This window comes from Nomascus leucogenys, chromosome 24 (genome assembly GCF_006542625.1).
Source record: "Nomascus leucogenys isolate Asia chromosome 24, Asia_NLE_v1, whole genome shotgun sequence".
Taxonomy (NCBI): domain Eukaryota; kingdom Metazoa; phylum Chordata; class Mammalia; order Primates; family Hylobatidae; genus Nomascus; species Nomascus leucogenys.
Window position 1 is genome coordinate 7,596,899 of NC_044404.1, and position 11,087 is coordinate 7,607,985.

The 11,087-nt window shown below is 44.9% G+C and overlaps 1 non-coding gene across 1 annotated transcript; it reads left to right on the forward strand.

The window, feature by feature from the left end:
• The first annotated feature begins 9,985 nt into the window (after positions 1-9,985).
• Positions 9,986-10,084, forward strand: LOC115833071. The gene has a single exon (XR_004028523.1). It is a non-coding gene; the product is annotated as a small nucleolar RNA U13 (small nucleolar RNA).
• The last annotated feature ends 1,003 nt before the right edge of the window (positions 10,085-11,087 follow it).

Below are 11,087 nucleotides of genomic sequence, written 5' to 3' on the forward strand. Positions count from 1 at the left end.
CACACCTGTATTAGGGTTCTCTAGAGGGACAGAGCTCATGGAATATATAAATATATATATATAAACTTAATACTTAATAAACTCCCCTTTATATATTTATATATTATATATATTTATATAAATACATATTTATATATTTATATATAGTTAAATATATTATATATATTATATATTTATTTGTTTATCTATCATATATATTTATATAATTACATATAATATATATTTGTGTATATTATATATTATATGATATATATTATATATTATATGATATATATATAAAGGGGAGTTTATTAAGTATTGACTCACACCATCACAAGGTCCCACAACAGGCCATCTGCAGGCTGAGGAGCAAGAAGAGCCAGTCCAAGTTCCAAAATTGAGGAACTTGGAGGCTGATGTTTCGAGGGCAGGAAGCATCCAGCACAGGAGAAAAATGGAGGCTGGGAGGCTAGGCCAGTCTCTCTTTCCACATTTTTCTGCCTGCTTACTTTCTAGCCGAGCTGGCAGCTGATTAGATTGTGCCCACCCAGATTAAGGGCGGGTCTGCCTTTCCCAGCCCACTGACTCAAATGTTAATCTCCTTTGGCAACACCCACACAGACACACCCAAGATCCATACTCTGTATCCTTCCATCCAATCAAGTTGACACTCAGTCTTAACGATCACAACACCTGATACAAAGTCACAGGCCGTTGGCGTTCATGCCCACCTGTATAGTAAGGCCAGGATTCAGAAAATGTTCCTCAATCCCCAAACCAGGACCTCACCACACCCAAGTCACCACTGCCAACTCCCAACTCCCAACCCTATTTGCCCTCTGTGCCTGGCGGGGGGTTGGGGGAGTTTGTTTTGTTTCTCAGAATGTGGTCCATGGGCCAGCTGCGTCGGCATACCTGGGCACTTGTTAGAAAGGCGGGATCTGGGCCCCATCCTAGACCAGCTGAATCAGAATCTGCATTGTAACCAGAGCCCCCCCAGTGAGTCACGTGCGCAGTGGAGTTTAAGAAGCTCCTCCCTCGAGGACCATGCTCCGCCTGGGCTGCCTTCTCACACCTATTTCTCCTCTTCTTCTGCCCCCTCCGCAGGTGTCTCGGCTTGGATTCCTGCAGCTCGGGAGGACGCATTAGGGAAATGTCTATGTTGCTCTTTCTGCCTTAGCTTCTTAGAATTGGCAGCAGAAGAGGCCCCTCCTGGCAGCGCTCGGCTGGGCCCTGCAGCTGGCTGGGGGAGGCCTCTCTGTGGCCACACGCCTGGGGTCTGGGCTGGTTCCCCTTGCTGCTGCCTGGGTGGACAGTGGTCTAGAGCTGTGCTGGGGGCCCCATCCTTCCTCCTGTGCACCAGCCTCAGCGAGAGGCAAAGGCGAAGGTGTGAAATGACTTTGACCTTGGTGTTTAGGCAGATCCCTCTCACTCTGAAAGTGCTTCAACATGTTGGCCTGGTACGTTCCGAGCACTGTGGAGTTTTGGCAGAGTGGCCGATAAGTATTTTTAGTTCCTTCCTCCTTAATGTTTGCCAGAAAACCACAGTCATTACTCATGAGGAGGAGAAGTTTCCTCCCTCCCAGGCTCCAGAAGAGTCCGGGCTAGCCCTCAGATGCCCACTGAGCTGCCCCTGCCTGGGCTCCTAAGCTGTCTTTGAAATCAACATAATGCTAACACCTACAATAAAGCAGGACGCCATATATTTTTTAATAGACTAAGACCTGAGCTTTTTTCGTTAATTAATTTGGTGGGTTTTTTTTTTTTTTTTTTTTTTTTGAGATGGAGTCTTGCTCTGTTACCAGGCTGGAGCGGAGTGATGCGATCTCAGCTCACTGCAACCTCCACCTCCTGGGTTCAAGCAATTCTCCTGCCTCAGCCTCCTGAGTAGCTGGGACTACAGACGCGTACCACCATGCCCAGCTAATTTTTTGTATTTTTAGTAGAGACAGGGTTTCACCACGTTGGCCAAGCTGGTCTCGAACTCCTGACCTCAGGTGATCTGCCCACCTTGGCCTCTCAAAGTGCTATGATTACAGGCATAAGCCACCACGCCTGGCCTTTTTTTTTTTTTTTTTTTTTTTGAGACAGGGTCTCGCTCTGTCACCCAGGCTGGAGTGCAGTGGCACCATCTCAGCTCATTACAACCTCTACTTCCCAGGCTCAAGTGATCCTTCTACCTCAGCCTCGTAAGTAGCTGGGACCACAGTCATGCGCCACCAAGCCTGGCTAATTTTTGCATATTTTGTAGAGATGGGGTTTTATTATGTTGTCCCGGCTGATCTTGGACTCCTGAGCTCAAGTGATCCTCCCTCCATGGCCTCCCAAAGTGTTGGGATTACAGGTGTGAGCCAGCTTGCCTGGCCCAATTTATTTGTTAAAATTCCAGTAAAATATACGTATCATAAAATGTACTATTTTAACCACTTTTTTTTTTTTGAGATGGAGTTTTGCTCTTGTTGCCCAGGCTGGAGTACAATGGCGTGATCTTGGCTCACTGCAACCTCCACCTCCTGGGTTCAAGCGATTCTCCTGCCTCAGCCTCCTGAGTAGTTGGGATTACAGGCATGTGCCACCACCTGCAGCTAGTTTTGTATTTTTAGTAGAGACGGGTTTTCTCCATGTTAGTCAGGCAGGTGATCTGCCTGCCTCAGCCTCCCAAAGTATTGGGATTACAGGCGTGAGCCGCCACGCCAGGCCTATTTTAACCACTTTTAAGTATACCATTCAGTGGCATAAGTATATTCACAGTTGTGCAGCTATCACCACCATCCATTTCCAGAGCTCTTCATCTTGTGAAACTGAAACTCTGTACCCCACATTCACCTGCCACCCCCTTATCCTCTGGAAACCACCATTCTACTTTCTATGAATTCCATGACTCTAGGTCTTTCATATGAGTGGAATCATACAATATTTGTCCTCTTGTGACTGGTTTACTTCCCTTAGCATAATGTTTTCAAGTTTCACCCACGATGTAGTGGCCTAAGCTTCTTAAAAAAAAAAAAAAAAAAGCCGGGCACAGTGGTTCACACCAGTAATCCCAGCACTTTGGGAGGCTGAGGCAGGTGGATCACCCGAGGCCAGGAGTTCAAGGCCAGCCTGGCCAACATGGCGAAACCCTGTCTCTACTAAAAATAACAAAAATTAGTCGGGTGTGGTGGCGGGCGCTTGTAATCCCAGCTACTCGGGAGGCTGAGGCAGGAGAATCACTCGAACCCGGGAGGTGGAGGTTGCAGTGAGTCAAGATCGCGCCACTGCACTCCAGCCTGGGCTACAGAGTGAGACTCCGTCTCAAAAAAAAAAAAAAAAAAAATCACCCATTTAATTGATAGAGGAGGCTGGGCATAGTGACTCACACCTGTAATCTCAACACTTTGGGAGGCAGAGGTGGGAGGATTGCTTGAGCCCAGGAGTTTGAGATCAGCTTGGGTAATATAGCTAGGTCCCATCTCTCCAAAAAATAAATGAGACAGGCATGATGGCGTGTGTCTGTAGTCTCAGCAACTCGGTGGAGGCTGAGGTGGGAGGATCACTTGAGCCCAGTAAGTTGAGGCTGCAGCGAGCTATGATCACACCACTGCACTCCAGCCTGGGTGACAAAGAGAGACCTTGTCTCAAAATAAAAAACAAAAACAAAAAACCATGATTGCATTTTTTTATTTTAGGCAACCAGTTTCTGGTTAGTCCTAGCACATCTGCTAAGGTAGGGCAGCATTTGCTTTCAAAAAAGGGATGGCAAACCAGAAGCACGCCAAAGGCAGCTGCCTACCACTTCTGCTCCTTGGGAATGATCTGGGGAAAGCCAGCTGGGCACCCTTCCCCTCTGCTCAGGAGAGTGAAGAAATCCACAGGGTTAGGGCTTAGGCAGCTTTGCACAAACTCAGGGGCCCCCAATTCCCTCTGCCAAGGGCAAAGTTCCTGCACCTTTAGCATCTTCAATCATAGTTCCCTGTGTGGATCTTAGTTTTAATGGCAGTACCTTCTAGACCACAAGGGACGTGGCTCCCTCAGAAAAATCTCACCATTGGTGGAGGGATAATAGCCTTAAGGATCTAGTTCAGTAAACACAGGATTCTTTTGTGATGTGCTTTCCAAACAAGGTACACACTTTGGGATTAATTAAACTCTTTTCTAGCTGCTTGCCAGGGTAACCTTTCTTTTATGCTTCTTAGGGGGGCACACGACGTAAAAAGTCAAATCTATTATGTTCATGACTCGGAGGGAAAGATCTGGGACAAAATTACCTTACACACGATTTTTTTTTTTTTTGGTTGTTTTTTCTTTTCTTAAATTTCCTGAGTACTGGATCAAATGGAGAGCTGTCTGAGCTGTGTGCTAGCTAAGCAACAGAGTCAATCCAGGAGAGGAGCAGTTTGGAATTAAAGCGATAGAAGCTCAGGGTGGGGGGGTGACACTGATGACAGCATGAACCTCCAATTTCTTGGCAAGCTCTTGGGGGGACAATAAAGAGGTACATGGGAGTTGAGTGCTGACTGTTGAAGCCTTGGCCCATGTTCTTATTCCAGGCTTGCTGCGTTTTTGAGTGCATGACATTTAATTAATTTTACAGTTCATTCTTTTCACCGTTCCGTTTTTGACAGTGTCACTCTCCGATCTCTCAGCTGGTTGGGAAAAATCTGTATCAGTCGTTACCCTTGCTCAAGCCCAGACTGGGTCATCTGGCCACAGCAGGAGATGCAGCGGGGGAACAGCAGCAGGAGATGCAGCGGGGAAACAGCAGCAGGCATGGAGCTGAGACAAGATTTCACTGTGCAGACAGTTTCCGGGAAGAGGCTGGGTCTGAAGCTGCATCTCCATGTCCCAGGAGTACCTTTCAAAGCTTCCCCTGTCCTGGCCTCAAGCTCTAGGAGCTTTGAAAAAAATGCTTGCATTTTGGGCTGGGCGGGGTGGCTCACGCCTGTAATCCCTGCATTTTGGGAGGCTGAGACGTACAGATCACTTGAGGTCAGGAGTTTGAGACCAGCCTAGCCAATATGGCGAAACCCTATCTCTACTAAAAATACAAAAATTAGCCTGGTGGTGGTGGCTCAGCACCTGTAATCCCAGCTACTTGGGAGGCTGAGGCAGGAGAATCGCTTGAGCCTGGGAGGCAGAGGTTGCAGTGAGCTGAGATCACGCCACTGGACTCCAGCGTGGGTGACAGAGTGATACGCTGTCTCAAAAAAAGAAAAAACCTTGAAAATATGCTTGCATTTTGAATATATATCTATATCTATCTATCTATATATTCTATATCTGTAAAAGAAAAAATATTCAGGACTCTCTAAATTTATTATGCCATGTGGGGAGTTAAGCCCTGGAAACTCACATAGCATGTATGCAACTTCTGCTCTTAGGTTATAGTTTAACTCTCTTCCTCTTTGCTCTTGTTCTGTAAATGACTGGGAGAGACCAGACACCAAACCTCCTCCCCTTCCAATCACTGATCTTTGTTGTAGAGGAACTGCCTCCTTTATTGTCCCGTGCCTAACTTAGACCAGATGGCACAAAAGACCCCGTGACTATTACATCTTTAGTGTGGAAGGTTAAATATACCTTTCCCAAAAGGAAAAAGACTACCTCAACCAACCAGATATTGTAATTATGCATTAAACCTTATATAGAAAGACGTTGAGATTCTGTTACGCTTCCCCAAGCTTTGTCTATATAAACAATCACAAACTTCTACACTTTGGAGCACTGACTTCCATTCTTTGGAATCTGTGCTTCCCAGGCAGCTCATCTTCAAACTTTGTGCCTGAATAAACTCCCTTTAAACCAGATTCTGACCATTTTGATTATTTTAAGTTGACATATCAAAATAATATACACACAATAACAAGTAAAAAAAAAGTAGAAAGATAATAATGTTGAAAAGCGGCATTCTCACCCCAGTCCCTAAAGCGATTTTAACTGTTTCTTTCTTTAATTCTTCTGGAATTTCCTCTGCTGCTCTATGATCACACCTCTTGATATGGTTTGGTTCTATGTCCCCACCCAAATCTCATCTTGAATTGTAATTCCCACATGTGGAGGGAGGGACCTGTGATCCCCACGTGTCAGGGGAGGGAGGTGATAGGGTCATAGGGACAGTTTCGCTCATGCTTCTTTTGAGATAGGGTCTCACCCTGTTGCCCAGGCTGAAGTGCAGTGGTACTTCTCCTCTTCTCCTCCTTCTTCCCCTCCTCCTCCTCCTCCTTCTTCTCCTTCTCCTTCTTTCTTCTTTCTTTTTCTTCTTCTTTTGAGATAGGGTCTCACCCTGCTGCCCAGGCTGAAGTGATAATGAGTGAGTTCTCACGAAATCTGATGGTTTTATAAGGGGCTCTTCCCGCTTCACTTTCTCTCTCTCTCCTGCTGCCATGTAAGACATGCCTGCTTCCCCTTCCGCCACGATGGTGAGTTTCCTGAGGCCTCCCCAGTCACGCAGAACTGTGAGCCAATTAAACCTCTTTCCTTTATAAATTACCCTCTTGGGTAGTATCTTTGTAGCAGTGTGGAAATAGACTAATACACGTCTCTAATTTGATTTATCAGTTTTGGACAATACCTTCCGACTCCTAAATAGGAAGATGAAGATTTAGCTCAAACATTCTACCTCTTCCATCTCTGCCCTTTTCTCTCTTTTTATTTTTCATCACTTTAATGAAATATATAACTGCTTTAATGAGATATATAATTCACAGTTCATAAAATTCACTCTGTTAAAGTGTACCATTCATTGGTTTTTAGTACACATATCCACAAAGTTGTGCAACCATCTCTAAATCCACTGTGCACCATTCTCTAAAACCAGAACATTTTTGTCCCTGCAAAAAAGAAACCCCTATCTTCATTAGCAAGGACTCTTATTATTCCTTCTTCTCAACCCTTGGCATCCTCACCAATACTTATTATTTTTCTGTCTGTCCTTCTCCTCCTCTTCTCCTCCTTCTTCCCCTCCTTCTCCTTCTCCTTCTTCTTTTGAGATAGGGTCTCACCCTGTTGCCCAGGCTGAAGTGCAGTGTCATGATCACAGCTCACTGCCCTCAACTTCTTGGATTTCTTCTTCTTCTTTCGAGATAGGGTCTCACACTGTTGCCCAGCCTGAAGTGTGGTGGCATGATCACAGCTAACTGTCCTCAACCTCTTGAGCCTCTTCTTCTTTTGAGACAGGGTCTCATTCTGTTGCTCAGGCTGAAGTGCAATGGCATGATCATGGCTCACTGCCCTCAACAACTTGGGCCCAAGCAATCCTCCCACCTCAACCTTCCTCCTGAGTAGCTGGGACCACAGATGCACACCACCATGCCTGATTATTTCTTAAAAAAAATTTGTAGAGATGAGTTTTGCTATGTTGCCCAGGCTTGTCTAAACTATTGGGCTCAAGTGATCCTCCTGCCTTGGCCTCCCAGAGTGCTGAGATTACAGGCATGAGTTACCTCACCTGGCTGTCTTTCTTCTTATAGCCATCATGATGGATGTAAAGTGGTGTCTAATTGTGATTTTGATTTGCATATATCCCTAATTATTTTGAGCTTATTTTCTCATGAGCTTATTGGTCATGTATATATTTTCTTTGGAGAAATGTCTATACAAACCTTTCAGTCACTTTTAAATTGGATTGCCTGTTTATCGTTAAGTTGTAACAATTGTTTACATATTCTGGATACTAGACCCTTACAGCTATATGATTGCGTATGTTTTGTCTCATTCTATGGGTTATCCTTTTTATTTTCTTGAATGGTGTCCTTCACATGACCAAAGTTTAAATTTTTAATGAAGTTCAATTTATTTTTTCTTTTGTCACTTGCAATTTTCGAGATGTTTCTAAGAAATTATTGCCTAATCCAAGGTCGTGAAGATTTTTTACTCTTTTGTTTTCTTCTACGATTTGTATAGTCTTCGCTCTTACATTCAGAGCTAACTGTGCCATGTGGGGAGTTAAGCCCTGGAAACTGTCATATAGCATGTTTGCAACTGCTGCTTCTTAGGTTATAGTTTAACTGTCTTCCTCATTGCTCTGATAGGGATTGTGCTCAATCTGTGGACTAATATGGGAAGTTGGCATCTTAACAGTATTGTCCTCCAATCTGTGAACATAGAATCCATTTATTTAGAATATTAATTTCTTTCTTTCTTGATTTCTTTTTTTTTCTTTTTTTTCATAGAGGGGTTTGCTCTCTCCTCCAGGCTGGAGTGCAGTGGCACAATCATAGCTCACTGCAGTCTCTAATTCCTGTGCTCAAGCAATCCTCCCGCCTCAGCCTTCTGAGTAGCTGGGACTACAGGCATGTGCCACCACACCCCATTAATTAAATTTTTTTTTTTTTGGTAGAGACAGGGTCTTGCTGTGTTGCCCAGGCTGGTCTCGAACTCCTGGCCTCAAGCGATCTTTCTATATCAGCCTCCCAAAGTGTTGGGATTACAGACATGAGCCACCATGCCCCATTATAATCTTTTTTAGTTGTTGTTGTTGTTTTTGAGACGGGGTCTCACTCTGTCGCCCAGGCTGGAGTGCAGTGGTGCGATCTTGGCTCACTGCAGCCTCTGCCTTCCGGGTTCAAGCCATTCTCTTGCCTCAGCCTCCCAAGTAGCTGGAATTACAGGTGCTCACCATCCTGTCCAGCTAATTTTTGTATTTTCAGTAGAGACGGGGTTTCACCACGTTGGCCAGGCTGGTCTCAAACTCCTGACCTCACGTGATCCACCCGCCTCAGCCTCCCAAAGTTCTGGGATTACAGGTGTGAGCCACCGAGCCTGACCTATAATCTTTTTTTATATGGATTCAATTTGTTAGTATTTGATTTGCTAGTATTTGCTGGATTCAATTTGCTATTTTGTAGAGATTTTTGTGTATCTTCATAAGGTCTATTGGTATGTGATTTTCTTGAGATGCCTTTTTGTGGTTTTGGTATTAGGGAATACTGGTCTTAGAGAATAGGTTGAGAAGTATTCCCTCCTGCTTTAATTTTTGGGAGAGCTTGTGAAGGATTGTTGTTAATTCTTCTTTAAACATTTGGTAGAATTCACCAGTGAATTCTAGGCCTGGGCTTTGTGTGTGTTTGTGTGTGTGTGTGTGTGTGTGTGTGTGTAGAGGAAGGTTTTTGATTACTAATTCAATTCGCTTACTTGTTATAGGTATCCCCCTCCCCTTCCTCTTCCCCTTCCCCTCCTCCTCCTCCTACTCCTTTCTTCTTCTTTTTTTGAAACAGAGTTTTGCTCTGTCACCCAGGCTGGAGTGCAGTGGTGCAGTCTTGGCTCACTGCAACCTCTAACTTCCGGGTTCAAGAAATTCTCTTGGCCTGGCACAGTGGCTCACATCTGTAATCCCAGCACTTTGGGAGGCCAAGGAGGGTGGAGCACCTCATGTGGGGAGTTCGAGACCGGCCTGACCAACATGATGAAACCCCGTCTCTACTAAAAATACAAAAAATTAGCTTGTTGTGGTGGCAGGTGCCTGTAATCCCAGCTACTTGGGGGGCTGAGGCAGGAGAATTGCTTGAACCTGGGAGGCAGAGGTTGCAGTGAGCCAAGATTCTGCCATTGCATTCCAGCCTGGGCAACAAGGGGGAAACTCCATCTCAAAAATAAATACATAAATAGTCCATTTTCAAGGTATGATAAATCTGAGTACTGGCAGCCAGCCTGTGAATGTAACAAACCTGATGGCTCATGCACCTAGAAGGTCACGATAAGCGAACAGAATGTAGAGGAGGGGTCAGCCCATAAAAGGGAAGAAAGTTTCATTATTGGGAAATCGAAACTTTAGCAGGGAAGGGGACCTGGGTCTGACCTTAAAGGGGGATAATGAAACTTAGGTGACGTCCAGAAAGATTGTAACCCCATAGTACTAGACCAATGAGCAACTGGGAGAGGGACCGTGTGCTAGGAGATCAATTACCTGCTGTAGCTGCCCTGGCTGTGCCTGCCTACCAGACACCCCATCTTGCAAGACTTCCATTAAAAGTCTCACTTCCGCTGTTCTTCGTGTCTCCGAGTCCATTCTTTGGGTTTGAAGGAGTGAATATGTGTTGCTCACGCATGGTGATTAGGTTTTCATGAGCATGTGTGAGAGTGCCTCCCTCAAAACGTGTTATGACATCAGGACGTTACCCATCTGACGTGAAATAAAGAAAAATAGGCCGGGCGCGGTGGCTCACGCCTGTAATCCCAGCACTTTGGGAGGCTGAGGCGGGTGGATATCGAGGTCAGGAGATCGAGACCAACCTGGCTAACACGGTGAAACCCCGTCTCTACTAAAAATATAAAAAATTAGCTGGGCGTAGTGGCGGGCGCCTGTAGTCCCAGCTACTAGGGAGGCTGAGGCAGGAGAATGGCGTGAACCCCGGAGGCGGAGCTTGCAGTGAGCCGAGATTGCACCACTGCATTCCAGCCTGGGCGGCACAGCCAGACTCCATCTCAAAAAAAAAAAAAAAAAAAAAAAAGAAAAAGAAAATAAAATAAGAAATCAAAATATAAGCCTATTAAAAGTTAGAAAGGTGATGGATAGAATAATTTAAGTACTGTAATAATATAAATATCAACCATTAAGAGAAGGGGAAAAACTCAAGAAAGGATTCAAGAAGAAATAGAAAATCTGGCTGGGCACGGAGGCTCATGCCTGTAATCCCAGCCCTTTGGGAGGCGGAGGCAGGCAGATCACTGGAGGCCTCCCAAAGTGCTGAGATTACAGGCATTAGCCACCGCACCCGACCAAAAATGGACCATTTAAAACGTTTTCTCACGTTATGCTAATGAACTGCAAAAGGATCTATTTTGATTTCTTGTATATCCACTTTCCACAATTTCATTTGATCCTCCACTTAGACAAGGATATTTACACCCCATTTTTCCTCCTCTCCTCGTCATCACATCTATCAGTTTCACTTTTTAACTTTTTCACATGTTAGTACTTGTTAACCTTTGCGTTCTGTCTTGCCAACACAACCAAGTCTTGGGTGCGATGTCTGCAGCTTAACTTTAAGAGTCAGAAACCCATGAACGGCCTCCCATTATGATACCGTTCTCAGGAGTGTTTGTTGCCTGGCCCAGTAGTGAGCTGTACGCCATTTTTCCAAATGTGAAAAAAAATCTGTCATGTTCCACCTATTGCTTAATATTATGAC